General features: G+C 41.2%; 1 long non-coding RNA gene across 1 annotated transcript in view; it reads left to right on the forward strand.

Moving 5' to 3' along the window:
- The window catches only part of Gm32511 (predicted gene, 32511), a 39,347-nt gene continuing 14,872 nt past the window's right edge, over nucleotides 1-24,475 (forward strand). Inside the window, exons 1-5 of the long non-coding RNA NR_110517.1 lie at nucleotides 1-691; nucleotides 3,673-3,951; nucleotides 7,770-7,868; nucleotides 9,406-9,539; nucleotides 10,130-10,253. This is a non-coding gene — a long non-coding RNA (predicted gene, 32511). The remainder of the gene's footprint in view (nucleotides 692-3,672; nucleotides 3,952-7,769; nucleotides 7,869-9,405; nucleotides 9,540-10,129; nucleotides 10,254-24,475) is intronic.

Consider the following 24,475-nt stretch of genomic DNA (forward strand, 5'->3'; position numbering starts at 1 on the left):
ACGATTCCAGCCATCCTTGTATCCCAAGGAAGACGAACTTGGGGGCAGGCGCTCTGCACACTGCAGCAGGTCTGTCCTCTCTACAATAAGATAATAGCAACTCGTCTGACCTACAACATTGAAGCCCTCAGCTCGCTCCCTGAAGGGAGCCTGTGCAGGTTTGGCGCCAAATTAATCTCTTCTGACCTGTGAATTCTAGACAACCCTGCTCCAGCTGCAGAGCTGTACTGGTACCGCTTGTGGCTGTAGGAGTTGGGCAGATGTGGGAAGCTGCACGCTGAAGGAAGTCACCTGTCACTCTGCCATCCTGTGGGAGAGGTTCTGCTTGCTGGATTCATCACTCATGGAACTCCGTCGTCCTTTTAACTTTGTGAGGAGAAACGTCACAACAATAACACCCAATCCCCAGATATCGCTGCCTTGATCAGGGCACCAGACATGCAATGGTGTCGATCCGCGTGAGCTCCAGGTCACTACATCTAGGAATTCTCCTGTTTGATCCTGGCAGCCTCCCCTTTTCCCCATCCTACCTCGTTGACCTTTCTGGAAGTGGGCTCTATTTGAGAAGCCATAGTCCGCCCGCTTTTTGCGATGCTTCTGTGTACTTCTTCCCTCTCGTGAGAGCCAAACTCCTTCCTTCAGGGTTGGGACTCAGTGCTCAAGATCTGTAATTGCACACCCCAGCACTCAGGTTCACTTTAATTTCTTATTCTTTTTAAAGAGTGAAGGTGTCTTGGGCAGTGGTGGCGCACGCCTTTAATCCCAGCACCCGGGAGGCAGAGGCAGGAGGCTTTCTGAGTTCGAGGACAACCTGATCTATAGAGTGAGTTCCAGGACAGCCAGGGCTATAAGGAGAAAACCTGTCTCGAAAAACAACAACAACAAAGAGCGAAGGTGCTATGGGGCTACACATACAAAATAAACCTTGGGCTGGTTTTACCACTGTCCCGCCTTCCTTATTCCTTCACATCAGATCTTCGGCACCAGTTTATATAGAAGGTTTTTGGGTTTTTGTTGGTTGGCTGAATGGTTGGTTGGTTTAATTTTTCTTATAGCACAACGGTGTCCACCGTTTTTATAACTTTCTTAAATACCTTAAATACCTTTCTGGAACAAAGGAGCGATGTATAGAAACGTTTGTTGGTGTATGGGTATAAATGGGTATAATTTTTAGTCTGTGATAGTGTGTCACTTACCCCACCCCCAATATTCTGCACTCCTGATCCTCCTACCTTCCCAAGTTGCCTGATGTTCTCTCTCTCTCCCTTCCTCCCTCCCTCCTTCCTTTCCTCCCTTTCTCTTTCCCTTCTTTTCTCCTTTCCTGTCCATCTCCCCCTCTTCTCTTACCTTCCATCTCACTCTTCCTCAAAGAAAAAATCAGTGAACAATTTCTTTCACTACTCTTACATTGTATTAATGTGTGTGTGTGTGTGTGTGTGTGTGTGTGTGTGTGTGTGTGTGTGTGTGTAAATAAACTTCCATACTTACTCAGGGCTATGTGATGGTTTGTATAAGCATGTCTTAGGGAATGGCACTATTAGGAGGTGTAGCCTTTTTGGAGGAATTGTGTCATTGTGGGCATGGGCTTTAAGACCTTCTTCATAGTTGCCTGGAAGTCAGTCTTCCACTAGGAGCCTTCAGATGAAGATGTAGAGCTCTCAGCTCCTCCTGTACCATGCCTGCCTGGATGCTGCCATGTTCCCACCTTGATGACAGTGGAACATGATCCCCCTTTTACCTTACCAGCTTTCTGTCTTCCAAATCCCTCACTGCCTAAGCTTGACTGTCCTGGAACTTGCTTTGTAGATTGACCTTGAATTCAGAGACATGTCTATCTCTTGGGATTAAAGGTTTGTACCACCATGCCTGGATTTAAGCTTTTTTTCCACTAGAATTTGCTCTGTCTCAGGCTGGCCTTGAACTCAGATCTGCTTGGGTTTATCTCCTGGGATTAAAGGTGTGTACCACCTGCCTGAATCTAAGTTTAGCTGAGTAAGATCTTGCCCCAAGGTCACCGCACCCTTAATTCAATTAAATATCCTAGAACACAGGATTCAGCTCTATTTCACTTCCTGGTGACCCTTTAATACTCCTGGCGACCCTTTAATACTTCCTGGTGGCCCTTTAATACCATATATTTTATATTTTTCCTTTTAGGCTTGCTATGCTTGTTCAAAACATTCTTCATGAAACTTAACCAGAGAATAAAGTTTCTGCTGGGCTTCTTTGAGATTTCCTTTATCAATTCGATTAATCAATGTGATGGTTTGTACATGCTTGGCTCAGGGAGGGGCGACCTTGGCTCTAGGTACTAATGTGTATTTAAAAAATAAATTTAACTACATTAACATATTTGTCAATCTAACAAAATCAAACTACCAAAGCTTAAAGCAGTATTTAATCTCTGAAATTGTTTTACAAACAAGGCACATAAAAGAAGTTGAGAAATCAGGTATAGAACAAAAGACAACTCATTTATATTTTAGGAACCTAATTATTTTGTTATTCTTCCAGAATGAATTCTTAACCTATGGCTCCAGCCCCCATATGATGTAATTTTAAAATGTAGATGTTAGATGTTGAATGTTTCACTATTAAGTAGCTTTGCATACCATACCTGTAAATGGATAAGACCAAATGGCTGTCCATAATATGATTTCTTGAACATTAATTCTAAAAATTTTAGTTTTATTTATGAATATTTAGGGAATGTGCTGTCTAAGATTTCAGCTTTTTGAAATATCTTTCAAAAGTCATTGGGGGTTCATATAGGATCAAAGCTTTTAATGTTCTGGAAACTTCCCAAGTCTTATTTTTGCATTGCACCAAGTGGTATATTTATATAGTCAAGGTTAATGGTTATCTATAAATATATATAAAAATAAATGCCACTTTATTATAATCAGCATGGTAGTTTCTTTGTTGGGTATCAAAATTATCTGTAATCAAATATTATCTCAAGCTTAATTCCGATCTATACTAAGGTATTATGGCACAAATTCAAGGGGCCAGTAATCCAGCCTGGTGTAGCATCAGGAGCTGAGATCAAGGTGTTGGCCAGCTCTGTCATTATCTGAAGGCTTAAACAGAGAAGGACAGTGTGTGGGCACCCTCAGGGTGTTGTCAGACTTTCTTTCCTTGTTGTTGAAAGACTGTTTTCATTTCGAGGCCAGCAATTTACTGTGGGTTGCTAGCAGCTGTCTTTTGACTCTTAAAATGTGACCCCGCCACAGGTCTTTTCAGACCACGATTACTTACTTTCAGGAGATGTCAGTCCACTGTAAGGGTTCACCTAATTAGCTAGATCCATTGGGAATAATTATCAACTCACAGTCAACAGATTTGAGAACTTGCGTCTGGATTGCCCCTGTGCTTTTTTTCCTATAACTTAATCACAGGCAAGCTCTCATTCTAATCATAAGTCAGGCTCATTTCCAGTTGGACTATAGTGTGTACGTACACTAGGTTGGGAAACCAAGGGCCACCCTTGAATTTCGCTTGACCCTCTTTACCTGTCTAATTCTGGGGAAAGAATGCTTAAAGCTTCCAAGATGGTGGCTGTGCTTCTGGCTTCAGTGCAAACTTTTTCTGTCTATGTCAGTGCTGTGTTGCCTGTGACTCTGGTAAGCCAAGTGTATTTCCCCAATTCTCCCTCTCTCTATCTCTTGTTAGGGTAGGTCCCAAGAGAAATGCTTGCAATAGCTCCTGAGGACAGGCCTGAAGCACCACCTGTTTGTAGTTCATGTGTTGTCACTCATCTGGTAGCTCACCTTACTGGTATGAGGTCACATCCACACCTGCAGCCTCTCCACCTTGCCTGGATCTTCCTTCAGCTTTCTCAACTCCCACATGAGGTGTGAAGATATGGAACTCGACAATGAAGCTGCCTTCTACCTTCTGTAGGCCATCCATGTCATCAAGATCAGAAGCAATTGGGACTGATGAGTTTCAGTAGGTATCAGTCTGTTCTCATAAACCCCAGGTGACAATGGCAGGTCCCAGAGTGCATTCGATGTGCCCCACTTCCCATGCATCTCCTCTTCCCTGATCTTTCTATGAACTTGAACTTCAAGTTTCAGGTATGAAGCAATATATCTGTCAGAGGCAGCATAACTAGCTGCTAAAACGGTGTAAGACTAATTCCTGAAACGTATTCCTTCATATATAAGTATAGATATGTTAACACATATGTCCATGTGTGTAAATATATGCACACCAATATACCTGTATATCTGCATATATAGCTGTATACATGTATGTAACTTTGCTTCACTACACCCTAAGCTGTCTTTATATAAATTTTCATCATCATCACAACTCCCCAGTAAGCTATGCTTTTTGTCAAAGTAAATTTTCCCCTTCAAACATTAAATATTTTATGTCTTTTACTTTACATAATAATCATTACTCCCATTTTTGTGTTTGTTTGCTATATTCCTGATTGCCCCTCCATCTGCGGTATGTTGAATAAAAATCAGATCTACATTATATGTTTATGGCCAGCCTTGTGGAGTTGTTTACAAGTCCAAGGTCATTTTACAAGCATAGATGCATTTGAAATGGTCAAACTCTTGGTGAATCTTTGCAGTCAGTTTAAATAGAGGTAGGTGCATGAGTGCAGGTAAGCTGGCTAATCAGCACAGAGTAAACAAGATCCTCTTTTGCCATTATAATTTATAGCCTTAATGTGTAAATACAGTTCTTCACATACACACACAAACATTTTAATAAATTCCTACTCTTTCACAGTAATTCATGTCACTGCTACAAGTCAACAGATCTTGAAACTTGAGTGGCTTCCATTACAGGAAAGGTTCCGCCCTTCTTACTAAACAAAGCCCATCCTTTAAGTGTCAATATTTAGAGACATAATTTTTTAAATGGATTTATTTTTACGTTTTATGTACGCATGTGCACATCTGTGTGTGGGTGTGTGCATTTTCACGCAGGTGCCCATGGGAGGCAGCAGAGCATCAGATTCCCCTGTAGCTAGAGTTACTCGGGACTGGGAGGTGAACACCGGTGGGTTCTGGGAGAGAAACTCGAATCCTCTGGCAGGGCAGCGAGTGATCTAAAAAGCTGAGTCGTCTCTCTAGCCCCCTTGTTTGTAATTGACAAGAAGAAATACTAGTGAGAAGGCCTGAATGAGCTCTCACTCCCCTGCTCAGTCACCTAGTAGATCCTATTGCCTGAAGGACAAACCTTTTAAAACACTGTTATTTATACTTTTTCCTTTAGTAGAACTCAGCAGTTCCCGATTATGCATAAGGTAAAGACCAGAATCCCTATATCCATACTGACAATGTCCCACTGTGATAGCCCCTAAAAAGTTCATTCGCCGGGAATTTGGTGCCCAACAGCAGTGCTGAGAGCTGAGACTGGCATCTGGTTCATGGAAAATCTTCCCTGGTGAATGAATGACTCTACCTATGGACTAATGGGCTATGGGGAAAGTGCCACACTTGCTTTGTCTGATTATGCAAAATACAGCATCAGGTAGCAAGGAGCCTCTCACCAGTAATGAGAGCTAAACATACCCCTTTTCTTTATATATTACTCATTTTCAGATATTTTGTTATAACAGAAAAAAAGGGAGGGGGGCTAAGGCACCCAACAGGTCTAAGTCCTCTGTAACTTCACAGATATGCACTTCAATATTCTCAACATGAAATTTGATTTCGTCTGACAGGACTCACCGATTTCGCAATAGGCCTTGCTCACTTCTGCCTACAAGTTCCTGCCTGTGCTTTATCTTTCATCTAGAACCTTATCTTCCTGCTAGTCTTCCTGCCCAAACCCTAGTTACTTCACCTTTTCAGAAGTAAAGTCATTTCCTACCTTTTTAAAATATGATTTTATCTTTAGTTATGTCTCCTTGTGTGCTGGGATCTGCATGCATGTGAGTGCAGTGCCCACGGAGGGTAAAAGGGAGGGTGCCTTGGAGCTGGAGTTCCAGACGGTTGGGAGCTGCCTGAAATGGGTGCTGAGACCTGAATCTGGTAGCTTTTTGTCACCAGGCCATCTGTCTCTCCAGCCTTCCAAACCTATTTGTGAGTCCTAGCCTCACCAGTGCATTACCCACATTGAATTTTATTTAAGTTGTATTACTCATGTAGCCCTTAGGCCCAGCCCCTTATTACCCCACATGTGTGCAAATACATACAGGCAGTGTGTATAATGCACTCAGGTCAGAGTTTCTTCAAAAATAACAGTGATGTTTTATATATTTCTTGGTATGGCCTAAAGAGCTCAGGTGGACCTGTACTGTGTAAGTTTATGAACTTTACCACCATGACAGCATGAGATGTTTTCACAATAACTGGGACCCAAATCAAACTTAGCAATGGTTTTCAAAGCCAATTCTATTGCTAAGATATGGAATGCATGTGGCTTATAATGTGATGTTCCCATTCTCCAGGCGGCTGTCCCTCTCCAGGATCACCTTGACTGTAGGACAAGATGATGTAGCTTGTTTTACCCAAGAACTTCTTATGCAATCTCAGAACACAAGCTTTTAAACATTAGCATACCACTGACATCAAAACCTTTGTCCTTGAGAGAGAAACAAAGGTGTGTCTTTAAATGCCATATTTCTGATGGACAGATGCTGTGTAAAACACCTCTTCGCATCTTTCCACTTAATTCACAGAATCTGGAGACTCCAGCTCTGTCTATCTGGATTGTTTCTTCTTTCATCTTTTCTTTAAACATTTTATTGATTTAGTGTGCATGAGTGTGTGAGCATGCACCATGATGCTCACATGAAGGTCGGAGGACAGTGTTCAGTGTCAATTTGTTCCTTCCACTTGGGTCCTGGGGATTGAATTTGGGTCTCAGGCTTGAGGATTTTATCTGCTGGAGTTTTTAATCTGCTGACCCGAGATGGATTTATTTCTAAATAACTAATCAAATTCCCACTTAGCTGGTTTCCCAGCTGGATTGATGGAGAGAAAGGTCACTGGTTAATGATCATGTAAGCAGTAAAGAAGCTATTTAAAGTCAAGTCATTTTGACTGAGGCATCTGAGTGGAACACAGTCAGAGCTGCTGGGCATACAGACAGGGCATCCTCAGATCCAGGCCTTTCATGTCCTCCCCAGGCTTCAATCATTGATCTTTTGGGTCCAAAGATGATGAATATTTGCTCAGTGAAAATTTGTTTAAGGGAAAGTGTGTTGATTAAATGAAGCAAGGTTCTCCAGTGCATGTTTGTTCCATGGTATCAAAGCCTTTGACTGTTGACATTTGATGTGTTTTTAAAGGACAATAAGGGAAACATAATCGATTGGCTTCAAAATGGTAACCAAAATATCCTTGTATGAGTATTTTGGTCTGCAACTTTAAGTATGATTTCTATTTGATATATGGGAAACTGTAAACAATACCTTGAAAGTGGTTTGACTCACTATCTTCAAACGTATTGGCTGGACATATTGCCCATGTTGTTTAGATAGTGTGATTTATTGTTTTTGTTTTCTCCATTGATTTTGTTCGATTCAGCAAACATATGATATACATTATAAATGAGAGTTTAATTACATGGCCCTACCTTGCCTTAAATTAAAAAGTTCTCCTGTCTCAGCTTCCCCTATGCTAAGATTACAGATGTGTGCCACCACATTGGACTAAATGTTTTTTTGAGTGACTGTGTACTTAGCACTGGGGTCCCAGGCACAAGAAGATTGAGGAAATCAGCCCTGGAGCCCAAGACACTCTCTTTCCAGTTAAGACACCAATGAAAGTGACACATATTTCTCTTCTACCACTTAGCATCTTCCTGAAGGTGGTCTTGACAACTTATGTAAACAATTTCGGTCTTATCAAGTGACCCAGGGTGAAACTGAAGCAGAGGCAAGGACTAGCTGGTTGGTAAGTACCAATCACTTCATTTGGCAAATTGTCAAAAGAAATTAACTTAGTAACACTCCTTGTTTCTTGAAGATAAACTAATAAGGTCACAGAATTGGGGGGTGGGGGTGGGGAAGGTGGTTCCATGTATATATAACCTAATTGCTTTGCCATAATAAGGCACAAAGAGTTCATAGACTCTCTATAGTTATTTTGTGGAGAGGTCTGGATCAGAACACAAATCCTTGATCTATCTCATCAAGCTAGAATGTACTGTCCATTGATTTTATTCAAGTATAGTAGGCAGGTCAGGGCCAATGTTTAGTTGAAAGAAGACCTGGGATGTTTGCTTTGGATTTGTATTATGATAGAGAAAAATAGAGTCAGATATTTTGTCAGGATATTTTATATCAAAGTTAGAGCCACCTATAGTAACACTTGGGGGAGAGTTGAAAGTGAAGGAGATTAGAAGATCCTAGAATGTTACCGAATACTATATCATTAAGTTTGAGTGAGTGAAATAAGTCTTTTATTTTAAGATCTATTTATTTATTATATGTAAGTATATTGTAGCTGTCTTCAGACACACCAGAAGAGGGTATCTGATCTCATTACAGAAGGTTGTGAGCCACCACGTGGTTGCTGGGATTTGAACTCGGGACCTCTGGAAGAGTAGTCAGTGCTGAACCATCTCTCCAGCCCGAAATTAGTTTTAGCCGAGTGTGGTGGAGCACGCCTTTAATCCCAGCACTGGGGAGGCAGAGGCAGGCAGATTTCGAGGTCAGCCTGGTCTACAAAGTGAGTTCCAGGACAGCCAGGGCTACACAGAGAAACCCTGTCTCGAAAAAACCAAAAAAAAAAAAAAAAAAAAAAAGAAAGAAAAAGAAAAGAAATCAGTCTTAATATATAGAAGTCCTATAACTTTTGGCCCATATAAAGATGGTAAAGAAACTCTGAAAAAAATCTCTTATGGAATAACTTACAATCAGCTCTCAGTCCTAAGTAGAACCAATAGAATCTCATACATACAAGGATGAGCAAACATCAGAAAAGAGGGGGCAGAAAGAACAAAAGAGTCAAGAAATAGAGAAGTATATTGAGTGAAAAGTGGACTTCTGCACAGGCCATGGCTCTCACACCCATTAACTCACAGCAGCTATGGTTACCCAAACTAGATCCAGGCAGTCAACATTCCAGCATGGGCTGGAAGAGGGGGTCACATGCTCCAACCCCACCTAGTAGCTACTGGCAGTTGATAGCTGCTGGGGAAGAAAGAAAGTTTTACTTGGGGTGTGGCCAGTGTTAGTTGCCCAAGCTCTCATAGATGGCCCCACATACAAGCATCACTAAACAGACTCAACGAGTGAAGAGGAAGGCGGTCAGAGGTGAAGTTGGGAGAGCATTTGTAGGGGAGGGTTTGGAGGAAGGATGGGAAAGTTTGGATGTGATCAAAGTACATTGATAAATGAAATTTATATTTATGTCAAGCAAAATTAAATTTACATAAAAGAATTAATAGAAATGCTGCATACTAAATATGGCTCTTCTCTGAAAGTAGATTTTTAATCGAGTGGAACTGGTTGAGACTCAATATGTTGTCTTCATGCTTGGCAAGATGGCACTTAAATAATCCTGACTCTCAAAAGTCTGAGGCAGGAAAGTTGAAAGTTCAAGGTCAACCTGGTCTACAGAGTAAGTTCCAAGACAGCTTGGGGTCCATAGTGAGACCCTGACTCAAAGGAAAAATGAGAAAGGGGGTAAGGGAAGGGAAAGAGAGAGAAGGGGAGGGGAGGGGAGAGAAGAAAAGAGAAAAAGAGAAAGAGAAGGAGGAAGAGGAGGAAGGGAGGGAGGGAAGAAGAGAAACAAAGGTCCTGGAAGATGTCTCACATTCCAAGTTCACTCTGGCTTAGAACCAGGATGCCCACTTTTCAGTTTACAGTGTGAAAGGTGGCTGTTTTACTCCTGTTGGCACTTGTGCATGCCTCCTAGGCAGAAAATTCTACACATGTGGGGTCTTAGAATCTTAGAAAACATGGACTGGAACAGGGAACTGGCTGCCTTTACCTGCTCCTCAAAACCTTATAACCAAAGTTCTCCTGTACCTAAAGGCTACTCCCCCCAAAAAGGAGTTACTTCACACTCCATACCTGGGGTTTCTACTTCCTGGTCCCAAGATACATCTTCCCAAAGTTAATGCCTTCCATCTTGGGATTCTATTTCATACTCTTCTTTCCTAAGCCAGGTTTTGACCTTATGAATCTTCTCCTACTTTGGATCCGTAGGTCTCACCTTTCCTAATGCTGCAACCCTTTAATACAGTGCCTTTTGTTGTGATGATCCCCAACCATAAAATTATTTAACTGCTACTTCATAACGGCAACTTTGCTACTAATTATGGGCCATAACGTAAGTATCTGATATGTAAGAAATTTGATATTTGACCTCTGTTAAAGGGTCATTCAATCCCCCCAAAAGGGTTGTGACCCACAGATTAAGAACCACTGCTTTAGATAGTGCTGCTCCTCACAAATCTTGGCAGTCACTATGCCTTCCCATACGTAACCCAGAAACCCTTTGTAACTCACAGTCCAGCATCCTCACTCTCATCACTTTGCCTTGGAGGGGATCCAGACCCTGGCCCAGTTGAGGTACTTGCATTAATTTTGGGGACCTACCCCAGAAAGGAACCAGTTCCCTGGTCATGACAGGCACTCAGGGCAAGCAGTGATGGAGATCTTTTCTTTGCTTTTGAGAGAGATTAAGAGTTCAGGCTTGATCCTAAAGACCCCAGAGTTAGAGACCTTGGTTTCCTCTTTCTCTTCTAGCACTTAGCAGTTATGAAACTTTCAATGGGGAAGAGCAGTTTTGCCCTTCAGTTTCCCCATTTGCACAAAAGAGATTATCATAATGCAAACCTTACAGGCCAGCTCTGTGTAGTAAATTAATTATATAGTCACCATTCATGGGATGCTTAGTACTTACCACATGGTCACGTTTCTTTCCGTCAATACTTTTTCTAAATTCCAAATACCACCCCCCCCCCCACCCCGTGTTATCACGAATGGCAACATTGTGACCTCAGATGTTACAACATGCAAGTGAGTGATTATAGTTTCAGAATAACGCCCTGTTGATACACAATGCAGGGCAGATGAGATTAGATAGGATAAGCTTGTTTTACATTAGTTCCATGCAGATACCACTCAGTTCGATGAGGCACCCCAGAAATACTTTCATAAATATCATTCTGTGTTCCTTTATATCATAGCCAGGAAAATCATGATGTGAAAGGAGGCATTAAAGAGAACCCCCCCCCCAAAAAATGATACATACACAGTTCCTAGAAACTGGACACATGCCTTGCCGTGTTATCACAAAAAGATCTACATTCAAACTCACATCCTCTGGGTTTTTAACAGCTGGGCCCTGTTTCCAGCCTTGTCACTGCATTTAAAGAGTTGGAAAGGGGTTTCTTGGCACTTGCCTAGAATGAAGAACACTAGAGGAGTTTTGCTCTGTGCCAAGATTTTTTTAAGACCTGAATCCATGCTTTCCTTTAGATTGCTTGCTGCACCCTCTTCTGATGGATCTGTGAAACGCAACCTCGGGCCCTTTGGCTCCACTTTCTTCCTTGCTAGCAAAATAGTTCCCAACATTTTGGCCACATTCATAGATGACTACCAGGGGACTTATAAAATTTCTACTAAGACACCATGCGTTTATACAACTCGATTTTCTTTGAAACTAGTAGTTTTCATTAGTATCTTCAAGTATTCTGTGAAGCTGGTCCTTTAGCTTCTTTGGCTACTTTTAGGTTTCTCTTTGAGCCTCACCTCTGGTCTCTGGGTTTCCTCATACTCAACGCCACCCCAACCCCGCCTCTGAGACCTTGAGGGCTGGAACATCATGAAATTTGATTCTGATCTCACATAGCAACTGCTAAACCATATGTCATACCAGGGATTCTAACCCATCTTCCCCCTGAACTCTCATAGAACTTGTCGAGTAGCTAAGCTAGCTGGCCAGTGAACTCCAGTCATCTGTCTGTCTCTGCTTTCCTAGTATTTGGTTTATAAGTACACTCCACCATGTTTAACTTTTTCTTTTTGCGTGTGCATCCTGAGGATTTGAACTCAGGTCCCTGTGCCTCTCTTTTCTGACTGGGCCTTGTCCCCAGCCTTCACCTTACCCATTTCTGGCTGACAATCCTGTTCTCTTGTTCTCCTGGGTCTTAAATTTGGAGTTAAGGGCTGGAGAGATGGCTTGGTGGTTAAGAGCACTGACTGTTCTTCTGGATGTCCTGAGTTCAATTCCCAGCAACCACATGGTGGCTCACAAACATCTGTAATGGGATCTGATGCCCTCTTCTGGTGTGTCTGAAGACAATGACAGCGTACTCAGATGCATAAAATGAATAAATAAATCTTTAAAGAATTTTTAAAAATGTGTAGTGAAAAAAAATGGAGTTAACACTAAGATCTTTGTTCTCATGTTGCACATTGAGCCTCCCCTATAGAAACCCAGATTCACACCATTTCCCCCATCTTATCACTACAGTCTAGACTTTTTTGTTATGTGCATTAGGTATACATTAGAAATAACCTATCAGCAACAAGGCATTTTTAAGATGGGATCCAAATATCCTCTAGCAGGCCTACAGATGACTGCTAATGGACTTACAGAAAGTCTACTATTATTTCTAAGACATTATGCATTCATACAATACAGTTTTCTCTAAAACTAACTGTTTTCATCAGTATCTTCAAGTACTGTGTAGCTGATTCTTTGGCTACTTGGTTGGTTTTTCCACCAAGTATCTTTCTTCCACCCTTCACCCTTTTTCTATCCTTTGTATCCTGTAACACTAGATAAGAGAAAAGAAAAGGTATGGAGGAAAAGAAAGAAATCTCTGAATAAAGTCAGGGGTCAGAAAGAGGACAACATTAACATTAGACAACTTCCTGCTGATTTGAGGCATGAGTTTCTTGGGTCGAGTTTGATCTTTTCCATCAGGATATCTAATTTGTTCTTGTTGTGGTTTCTTCTTTGCACATGACTACTTAACAAACCATGACCAGTAACAACCAACAACAACCAACAACAATCAACAAAAACCAATGACCAACCAACAACCCACCACACCTCTCAGGGCCCTAGTGTTTATATACCCTCTGAAAACTCCCCAAAATTCTAAATGTCACACAATCACAGAAACTATCTGCAGCTGGCAAAATCATGCCCCTGACAGATCGCAAGGCAAACCATAGTCAGCTGCTGTGGACCATCTGGAGCAGCCCCACCCATATCCCACACCTGAGATTAAACAAAAGCACATTCTTACACTATTTCTGTGCTTTTAAGAAAACCAAGATTCAGGTGGGTGGGGGAGCACTCTCGTAGAAGCAGGGGGGATGGGGAATGGGATAAGGGGTTTAACTGGGAAGGGGGATAACATTTGAAAGGTAAACAAATAAAACAACCAATTAAAAAAGGGGGGAAGAAAAGAAAGATTCTAAAATTGTCACTACATTCTCCCCTTCTGTTTAAGCCATTAATCATGCTGGATGTCGCAGGAAACTATAAACAGAGACATTTTCATTGAAATAAGCACTTTTTGGATCAGTGGCCAAGGTTTTAGGAAACCTCTCCTGCTCTGTCTACTGACGTGACCTTGGCTTTGATGTAGGGAAATAGTAGCAGCTGAGCAGCCCCATCATCTGCTTTAAATTGCATCTCTCTTTTTATATAAGCCATAATTTTGATTTCTCCTTTGAAATCTTCATCTATAACTCCTGGATACACAATGAATCCTTGGGAAGTCAATCTACTCCTTCCCAATATTATCTCTACTGTCCCTGTGGGCAAAGGACCATAAACTCCAGTTATTTCATAACATTGAATTTTCGGGGATAGAGTAAGATGTTTATCAATGGGCAAGTCTAGAGCAGCACTGCCTGCAGTAGCATGTGTTAGGTCTCCAATACTTCATTGAGGGTTTTCTGCTGCTTGTTAGTTCCTGGATGACAGGCAAATAGCTCATCTATTTTGCTTTGGAGCCTCAGGCAAGGCCTCCAAGGCTGTTTCCTGATGGTAAGAAATTGCCTCTGTTATCTCCCTTGGACTTACATTCATTGGTCCAATGGCAACCCATGCCATATCACCTGCACACTCCTGGAAGCCTAGGTCTTTCTGGTTTATAGTTAGGAAAAGATGCTTCATTCACAATTTTGTGGCAAATGAACATATTTCCTACAATCATAGCACCAAACATTTTGAGATCTGAGATCTTTAGTGACTTGGTTACAGTCTTTCTGCAATTACTGTATTTCCCAAAATTGAAGCAATGGAAATTGTGATGTTAGAGACCTCTTGCTATAGCTTGAATCTGCAGTACAAGCTAGAACTGATATTGGTCATATCCCTTATGCACTCATACATAGGTATTGCCTGTGCCTTTAATGGTCTAATAACTTTTTTATATTTGATATTCAGATTTTCATATGCCACTGTCTCTAGCAACACCCATCTTCTGTCAGGGTCTGATATGGCTTTGTTCGCTGCTGAGACTAATCTGTGTGAAAAAAAATCTGTGAAGGCTTCTTCAGATGGATTTTTTTTTTTCTTGGCTCCTCAACTTTGTCACAAGCTATTAAAGCTGCTAAGCAACATTGCTCTATAGTAGTGTTATCAAAGTGAATCTTTTTTCCTATGTCAGAGGACTGCCTTTTACCCAACAACTGACCTTTTCCTATAGTCATTCCCCTTGCTCTATTTCACTGTTCTATATCCATGACTTTTTCTCTCCATCATTTTAATCATTGCAACTGTGGACTGTTATCGATCCCTTACAGTCAAAATTTTACTTTGAGTAGCCTAGTTATTTAGAATTTGTTTCACATAAGGCAAGTGCATCTTATACGAGATTATGGCCTCTTTAAATGCCTTAGGTCTATTATTTCTATAGGACACCGTCCTATCTTGCCATAACTTTGTTCCACACCTTTAGCAGGCATCTGCTGTACAACTACTGGGAAAGTTGATGGTAATGAGCTCATTACCCTGGGCCACCCCTCCTCTCACTCTGGCATCATGGTTGGTTTGAAATTCATCTGTTTCATTAGCTTGTCCTGCTTTGTCAGCTTTTCTCTGACCTGACTGCTCTCCAGCAAAGTTTCTTACTCTCTTCCTTCAAGAAACTCCTGTTCTTTTGCTCTGTCACAGGACTGAGGACTTTTGTTCTCCCTTTTCCAGTGCTCTTCACCTCACCAGTGCTTCCACTTCCACCCACATTTTTTTCTAGTTTCACAGCCAATTCTGCAACCTTTTTTTTTTTTTTTTCAGAATATAGGAAAAAGAAAAAACAAAAACAAAACAGAAAATCCCCCCTGGAATGTGAGGGATATCCCAGCAGTTGCAGCAGCAGTAATTTTTTTTTTTTTTTTTTTTGCCAGCCTGTTAAAGGGGGGGGGGGGGAAATCCGTTCATCCATCCTCTGACATTTTCTTTCTTCTTTTTTTTCTTTCTTCTCACTCAGGCCCAAAGATTTATTTATTTATTTATTATATGTAAGTACACTGTAGTTGTCTTCAAACACACCAGAGGAGGGTATCATATCCCATAACAGATGGTTGTGAGCCACTATGTGGTTACTGGGATTTGAACTCAGGACCTCTGGAAGAGCAGTCAATGCTCTTAACTGCTGAGCAATCTCTCCAGCCCTCTGACATTTTTTATATGGCATTTGAAATCAAATTTCCCATTCTGTCTAGCCCCACATTTAGGCACCACTTGTTACTAGTCTTTGGCTATTTGGTGGGTTCTTTTTTCTCCCACCCTTTTTCTACTCTTTCAGTCCCATAACACTTAATAAGAGAGAAAAAAGAATAGAGAGAAAAGGAAAGAGACACCTGAGTAAAGTCAGGGATCAGAAAGGGGGCGACATTATCATTAGACTATTTCCTGCTGATTAAGGGCATTGAGTTCTTTGGGGGTAAGTTTGACCTTGGCTATCAGGATATCTAATTTCTTGCTGTTTCTTCTTTGCACATGACTATTAACAACCAACCAACAACAACCAACAATCCACCACACTTCTCAGGGCCCTAGCATTTACATACCCTCTGAAAACTTCCCAGAATTCCAAATGTCACACACTTGCAGAAATTATCTGCAGCTGGCAAAATCACGCCTCTGCTAGAGCACAAGGCAAATCAGAGTCAGCTGCTGTGGACGGACACGCTGAAGCATCCCCATATTCCACACCTGGGATTAAAACAAAAGCACATTCTTATAATATTTCTGTGTGTGTGTGTTTTTTTTTAAGGAAACCAAAATTGTCACTACAGTTCTGAAACCATGGTCTTTAGAAGGCCTCATACCCTTCAGTTAATCCCAGCTCCTTACCCTTTTCGGCCTCCAGAGGCCAGCTACATTCATTGGATTATGTCTTGTCTCCTGCAAGACTTGAGCCTTATGTTGTCATATTTTCCATGATTCCATATTCTATCTATCCTGGGAACCCTTGCGATCTCTCTGGCCCCTCTCAGGTAATCCAGGACACCTTCCCAATCTGTTTCCTTCACTTAGCTCTATTTGCAACTCCCCCCTCTATTATTAGTGTTATTGTTATTTTTATTATTATTATAAAATAGTATTTACGAACTCTATAAATTAGAAGCTGAGATATTTGAAGGGCCATTGTTCAATTTACCATGACAATTCATGCCCCAAATTTGTGAAGAGGATCTATCTTAACAGTCTTCTCCAACAATCCAGGCAATTATTTCTTAGTCAGCACTCTTACCTTGCCAATCTACTGCTAAATTTATGAGGACTTCCTTTTGCTTATCAGTTCAATGCATTATCTGCACCAAACCTTGAAGGTTTTCAGCCAACAAAATTTCAGTTTATCTCTCTGATCTCATCTCTCCCAGCTTGGGCACCCTAAGTCACTACTAATACACTGTATTTCCTAACTCTATATCCTTCACATGGCTGACAGGTCAAGAATATCCTCTTATTTCACCTCACACCTTCCTATTGCTGGAGTTCCCCCCCTAGTATTGAAGTAATGGGATAATCTTCCTGTACACTGTATGAAGATTGTCTTTGTATTATTCAAATGCTGATTTCTGTATGCTCACAGAGAATTGAGTACATGCCTGACCTTGCTATTGTTATTTTTATGAAGCATAACTTGTCTCAGTGTTTCAAAAATATTCTTCTCCATCATCTTCAGATTGATTCAATAAAGAGCTGATGACCTATAGCAGGGCAGGAGAGGAAAAGTGGGACATCTTGGCATTGATAGGAATTCTGGGAACCAGGCATGAGAGATTCACCAGCCAAACACAGAGGAAGGAACAGGTGCCAGGGCTGAAGGAGAGATAACAGGTCACATGGCAAACTTAGATTAGAGTAAATGGGTTATTAAGTTATAAAGCTAGTCTGGAGCCAATCTAAGCTATAAGGCCTAGGCTTCATAAATAAACAAAAGTCTCTATGTCCTTATTTGGAAGCTGGCAGATCAAGACAGTCCAGTACTATTGAAGACGGGCATCCCCATCACTTATCATCTACAGGGTTTTCCTTAAAGGCGTGAGTCACTTTGATTCAGAGTGTAACCATGTATTATTTCTATTCCTCCTTTGGTAGAAGAGGAGCAAACATTCCAAGGACAAAGGTTCTTACACACAGCTCCCAGTGTTTGACAGAGCTCCTGAATGGAACATTCGTTCTCACGTCTTTACCCAGAAACCAAATCTGGACCTTTTAAAGGCACTGTGGCCTTTATTCCTGTACTTTGTCTCCCATCCAAGAGTACCTGTTCTGGAATGTGTTCTATTGTGTCACAGAAGAAAAATGTGTAGAGGAGCCAACAAAATTTCTTTTACTCAATGAAAAGTTATTTTTATTTCAATCACTTCAAAGCAACAGGATATTTTCACTTATAGAAGACTAAAAGGAGGAGCAATATAGAAAATATTAATATTTGTCAGTGTTGAGTCTCATGGGTTGATCAAAGAAAGAGGACCAATCAAGGGTGGATTAGGGCCTTGGTGACAGCAGGGAAATCCAGCCTTTGTGGACTGAATCTTGAATCACCATGCAAAAAGCATATCTGTTTACTGTTCAACGAAAGTGTTTTGTTTTGTTTTGTTTTTGCAGGGGGGACAAGTTCCTCATACCAAAGTCCCTAATCTGATCTGTGTGCTTTGTGAAGGAAAGACACCCCTGTAGCTTTCTTTACCCTTATTGCCCACTATTTGCAGTACCCAATAATGCAAGGCATTCCAGGTTGTTCCCGGACCATCTTGTGACCAAAGTCATGATGCAAAGGCTGTAAGGCTCCTTTAGAAAAACAGCTCTATAGATAACAGAAAACAATCACAGTTTTCTACAATGACTTCTTCACAATCAAAATACTTGTATAAAACTACTCATTCTGATGTATTCACTAGAAACAGTGAAAAGCAACCACTTCATTCTAATGTTTGCTCTAGATATAATCATTCTACTTCCCAAGTCCTACTACAAATATTAATTTCTTTTTATGTGTATGGGTATTAGCCTTCATGTGTATTTGTGTATCCCATATATGCAATGCTTGCAGAGGCAAGAGAGGACATCAAGTTCCCTGGAACTAGAGCCTCTGCTTGGTGCTGAGAATCAAACTTGGGTTCTCTGGAATAGCAGTCAGTGCTCATAACCACTGAGCCATCTTTCCAAACCCAATATAGGAATATTTAACGAGGGAAGAATGCTTATTCACAGAGAAGAGGGTGCTGCGTCTGTTTATGTTGAGTTGGAAATACATTCATTACATAGTTTCTTCTTCCCCGGTATTGGGAATGACATTGATCAAAGTGCTCAGGCGAGTTCTCACAAGTTCCGCTTCAGAAACTCCAGTAGAGTTTGTGATTGACAGGAAGCCCTTCCACCGTCTCCTCCTCCACTTCTCCTTTTGGTCTTAACTGCATGTATCTTTTCTCTAGAAATAGTATTTTGCGTAGGGTTTTCCCCCCGTATCCCCTTTCCTTACCCACCTCTCTGTGACAGGGAAAAGGACTGACTTTGCTGAGTCATTGCTATTTCCTGTACTCTTGATTCCTTCTTATTCTAATTCTTGAGTTGGGTGGGCATGATGGTAGATGTCTGTCTTTCATCTCAAGAGGCAGAGACAGACAGATCTCTGAGTTCTAGGCAGCCAAGGCAACACAGAGAGCCACCTCCGCTAAAGAATACCCACTATTTTCTTTTTTTATCAGTATCATTTATATCCTCTACTTCTTACTTCTGTAATACTGTGGTCACATTCTTACACAAAAGTCCTAAGGACCATGCCCGGCCTTTTTGTTTGTTTGTTTTGTTTTTGTTTTTGTTTTTGTTTTTGTTTTTGTTTTGTTTTTTAACATTACTTTCACTTAAGAGGCATACATTTTCTTACACTTTTAAATTTTTCAATACAAAGATTTATTTTTATTATTTTTAATAGTGCCTGTGGAGTGTGGTGTGTGCATCCTTTATTTGTCTAAAATCTGTCCTACTCTCTCTAGCTCCATTGTGAAGGATTAAACCCAGGCTTCTCCACTTTCCTACTTGGACGATTGAGTCTTCTGATGGTTTTGTCTCACTCCAGCTTCTTTCTCCATACCGTCTCAAGACGTGATGTCCAGAATTACCCTGCATCCAATGCCTCTCACTGCCAGTCCCCCTCTCAGCTCCCCACTACTGGTTGATTTGGCTCATGTCTCTGTTTAGAGTAGGGTTACAGAAGCAAAGCAGTGCAGTAAACTGAGCCTAGTGTGGTCAGTGTAGGTAAATAGAGTAGCTTGAGAAATTATGTCATTAAATCTTCCAATACCTTATGACATGAAGAAAAATTAGACGGAGGGTAAAATATTCAATAGTGACAAGTCAGAGGAAAAAGCATAACCTTATGCTTTAAATGCTAAGGGAGAAAACATACAGAAGACTTTGAGTGAGTCTGGGGCATCCCAGAATAGCACCCAGCCCTGCCCTACTTCTCTGTAGCTCACTTTATAGAGCAGGGAACCCTGCCTAAAAATTCTCATCAACACTATTCGGTGTGTAAGAGACGGAGGTGCAGCTGTGTGCCTACCTACCGTTCTTGCTGCTCTCATACACTTTGGTTTCTACAGAGCCTTACTCCCTCTGGTGGACCCAAGGAACACTGTATTCCTTCGCCTCTTCAGCTGCTGGAAGCCACTTGCCTTCTCTGACTCTTGGTTCCTCCCTCCATCTTCAAAGCACATGGCTGCAAGATCTGCTCTTATCATCAGCCCCCTCACCCCTCTCCTACCCCCTACCCCCACCCCGTCCTCATTCCCTCATGAGGATCTTCTAAGAGCCCTGCTGGGTGCTTCAGGCACTTTCTCCACCTCAGGAGCTTTACTTTAATCACATCAGCAAAGCCCCCTTTTGCCATGCGAGGTAAAATACTTACAAATTAGGAGATTAGATAGGGTAGATAGGGGTATTTCTAGGACTATTATTCTGTCTACAACTAAATGATATTTCTGGGGAGAGAACAACCCGGCCTCTGTAAAGCTGCATTCGACCTCAGGCAAGCTCTCTCTCGCCCCCGTGTGGACCGTTTTTGCAAAACATGGGTTAAATGCAATTTCTTGCACTGAGGTGGCAAGGGTGAAGAAACATCAAAAAAGAGGTCAACTGCAGCTCTGAGGTCACTTTTACACCCCAGCGGTCAAGGATCTAAGGGTAAATCTTTTCAGAAGAAGGTACAGTCAGTCAGAGAAGCTAACTCATGGCTGCTTCAAGCGGAACTTAGTAAAGGGGGTGTGGGTGTGACCAACATGTTCACGTGTGTGATTGTCAACAAAAGAAAAAAACTGCAAAAACTTGGTTAAATTATAAGTTCAATAAAACAAGCATTCAGAGAAGAAATGGCTTTTGAAAATGGTAGGGGTTCAAATGATATGTTCAAGAATTAAAGAACAGAGGCTGGAAAGATAACTCAGTGGTTAAAAGTGCTTATTGCTCTTTTTTTTTTTTTTTTTTTTTTTTTATTTTTATTTTTTTTTTTTCATTTTTTTTTTATTAGGGATTTAGCTCATTTACATTTCCAATGCTATACCAAAAGTCCCCCTTACCCACCCACCCCCACTCCCCTACCCACCCACTCCCCCCCTTTGGCCCTGGCGTTCCCCTGTACCGGGGCACACAAAGTCTGCGTGTCCAATGGGCCTCTCTTTCCAGTGATGGCCGACTAGGCCATCTTTTGATACATATGCAGCTAGAGTCAAGAGCTCAGGGGTACTGGTTAGTTCATAATGTTGTTCCGCCTATAGGGTTGAAGATCCCTTTAGCTCCTTGGGTACTTTCTCTAGCTCCTCCATTGGGAGCCCTGTGATCCATCCATTAGCTGACTGTGAGCATCCACTTCTGTGTTTGCTAGGCCCCGGCATAGTCTCACAAGAGACAGCTACATCTGGGTCCTTTCAGTAAAATCTTGCTAGTGTATGCAATGGTGTCAGCATTTGGAAGCTGATTATGGGGTGGATCCCTGGATATGGCAGTCTCTACATGGTCCATCCTTTCATCTCAGCTCCATACTTTGTTTCTGTAACTCCTTCCATGGGTGTTTTGTTCCCACTTCTAAGGAGGGGCATAGTGTCCACACTTCAGTCTTCATTTTTCTTGAGTTTCATGTGTTTAGGAAATTGTATCTTATATCGTGGGTATCCTAGGTTTTGGGCTAGTATCCACTTATCAGTGAGTACATATTGTGTGAGTTCCTTTGTGATTGTGTTACCTCACTCAGGATGATGCTCTCCAGGTCCATCCATTTGGCTAGGAATTTCATAAATTCATTCTTTTTAATAGCTGAGTAGTACTCCATTGTGTAGATGTACCACATTTTCTGTATCCATTCCTCTGTTGAGGGGCATCTGGGTTCTTTCCAGTTTCTGGCTATTATAAATAAGGCTGCTATGAACATAGTGGAGCATGTGTCCTTCTTACCAGTTGGGGCTTCTTCTGGATATATGCCCAGGAGAGGTATTGCTGGATCCTCCGGTAGTACTATGTCCAATTTTCTGAGGAACCGCCAGACTGATTTCCAGAGTGGTTGTACAAGCCTGCAATCCCACCAACAATGGAGGAGTGTTCCTCTTTCTCCACATCCTCGCCAGCATCTGCTGTCACCTGAATTTTTGATCTTAGCCATTCTCACTGGTGTGAGGTGGAATCTCAGGGTTGTTTTGATTTGCATTTCCCTGATGATTAAGGATGTTGAACATTTTTTCAGGTGCTTCTCTGCCATTCGGTATTCCTCAGGTGAGAATTCTTTGTTCAGTTCTGAGCCCCATTTTTTAAGGGGGATATTTGATTTTCTGAGGTCCACCTTCTTGAGTTCTTTATATATGTTGGATATTAGTCCCCTATCTGATTTAGGATAGGTAAAGATCCTTTCCCAGTCTGTTGGTGGTCTTTTTGTCTTATAGACAGTGTCTTTTGCCTTGCAGAAACTTTGGAGTTTCATTAGGTCCCATTTGTCAATTCTCGATCTTACAGCACAAGCCATTTGTGTTCTGTTCAGGAATTTTTCCCCTGTGCCCATATCTTCAAGGCTTTTCCCCACTTTCTCCTCTATAAGTTTCAGTGTCTCTGGTTTTATGTGAAGTTCCTTGATCCACTTAGATTTGACCTTAGTACAAGGAGATAAGTATGGATCGATTCGCATTCTTCTACACGATAACAACCAGTTGTGCCAGCACCAATTGTTGAAAATGCTGTCTTTCTTCCACTGGATGGTTTTGGCTCCCTTGTCGAAGATCAAGTGACCATAGGTGTGTGGGTTCATTTCTGGGTCTTCAATTCTATTCCATTGGTCCACTTGTCTGTCTCTATACCAGTACCATGCAGTTTTTATCACACTTGCTCTGTAGTAAAGCTTTAGGTCAGGCATGGTGATTCCACCAGAGGTTCTTTTATCCTTGAGAAGAGTTTTTGCTATCCTCGGTTTTTTGTTATTCCAGATGAATTTGCAAATTGCTCCTTCTAATTCGTTGAAGAATTGAGTTGGAATTTTAATGGGGATTGCATTGAATCTGTAGATTGCTTTTGGCAAGATAGCCATTTTTACAATGTTGGTCCTGCCAATCCATGAGCATGGGAGATCTTTCCATCTTCTGAGATCTTCTTTAATTTCTTTCTTCAGGGACTTGAAGTTTTTATCATACAGATCTTTCACTTCCTTCGTTAGAGTCACGCCGAGATATTTTATATTATTTGTGGCTATTGAGAAGGGTGTTGTTTCCCTAATTTCTTTCTCAGCCTGTTTATTCTTTGTGTAGAGAAAGGCCATTGACTTGTTTGAGTTAATTTTATATCCAGCTACTTCACCGAAGCTGTTTATCAGGTTTAGGAGTTCTCTGTTGGAATTTTTAGGGTCACTTATATATACTATCATATCATCTGCAAAAAGTGATATTTTGACTTCCTCTTTTCCAATTTGTATCCCCTTGATCTCCTTTTGTTGTCGAATTGCTCTGGCTAATACTTCAAGTACTATGTTGAAAAGGTAGGGAGAAAGTGGGCAGCCTTGTCTAGTCCCTGATTTTAGTGGGATTGCTTCCAGCTTCTCTCCATTTACTTTGATGTTGGCTACTGGTTTGCTGTAGATTGCTTTTATCATGTTTAGGTATTGGCCTTGAATTCCTGATCTTTCCAGAACTTTTATCATGAATGGGTGTTGGATCTTGTCAAATGCTTTTTCTGCATCTAACGAGATGATCATGTGGTTTTTGTCTTTGAGTTTGTTTATATAATGGATTACATTGATGGATTTTCGTATATTAAACCATCCCTGCATCCCTGGAATAAAACCTACTTGGTCAGGATGGATGATTGCTTTAATGTGTTCTTGGATTCGGTTAGCGAGAATTTTATTAAGAATTTTTGCATCGATGTTCATAAGAGAAATTGGTCTGAAGTTCTCTATCTTTGTTGGGTCTTTCTGTGGTTTAGGTATCAGAGTAATAGTGGCTTCATAAAATGAGTTGGGTAGAATACCTTCTACTTCTATCTTGTGAAAAAGTTTGTGCAGAACTGGAGTTAGATCTTCTTTGAAGGTCTGATAGAACTCTGCACTAAACCCGTCTGGTCCTGGGCTTTTTTTGGCTGGGAGACTATTAATAACTGCTTCTATTTCTTTAGGGGATATGGGACTGTTTAGAAGGTCAACTTGATCCTGATTCAACTTTGGTACCTGGTATCTGTCCAGAAATTTGTCCATTTCGTCCAGGTTTTCCAGTTTTGTTGAGTATAGCCTTTTGTAGAAGGATCTGATTGTGTTTTGGATTTCTTCAGGATCTGTTGTTATGTCTCCCTTTTCATTTCTGATTTTGTTAATTAGGATTTTGTCCCTGTGCCCTTTAGTGAGTCTAGCTAAGGGTTTATCTATCTTGTTGATTTTCTCGAAGAACCAACTCCTCGTTTGGTTAATTCTTTGAATAGTTCTTCTTGTTTCCACTTGGTTGATTTCACCCCTGAGTTTGATTATTTCCTGCCGTCTACTCCTCTTGGGTGAATTTGCTTCCTTTTTTTCTAGAGCTTTTAGATGTGTTGTCAAGCTGCTAGTATGT

This window comes from Mus musculus, chromosome 9 (genome assembly GCF_000001635.26).
Source record: "Mus musculus strain C57BL/6J chromosome 9, GRCm38.p6 C57BL/6J".
Classification (NCBI taxonomy): Eukaryota; Metazoa; Chordata; class Mammalia; order Rodentia; family Muridae; genus Mus; species Mus musculus.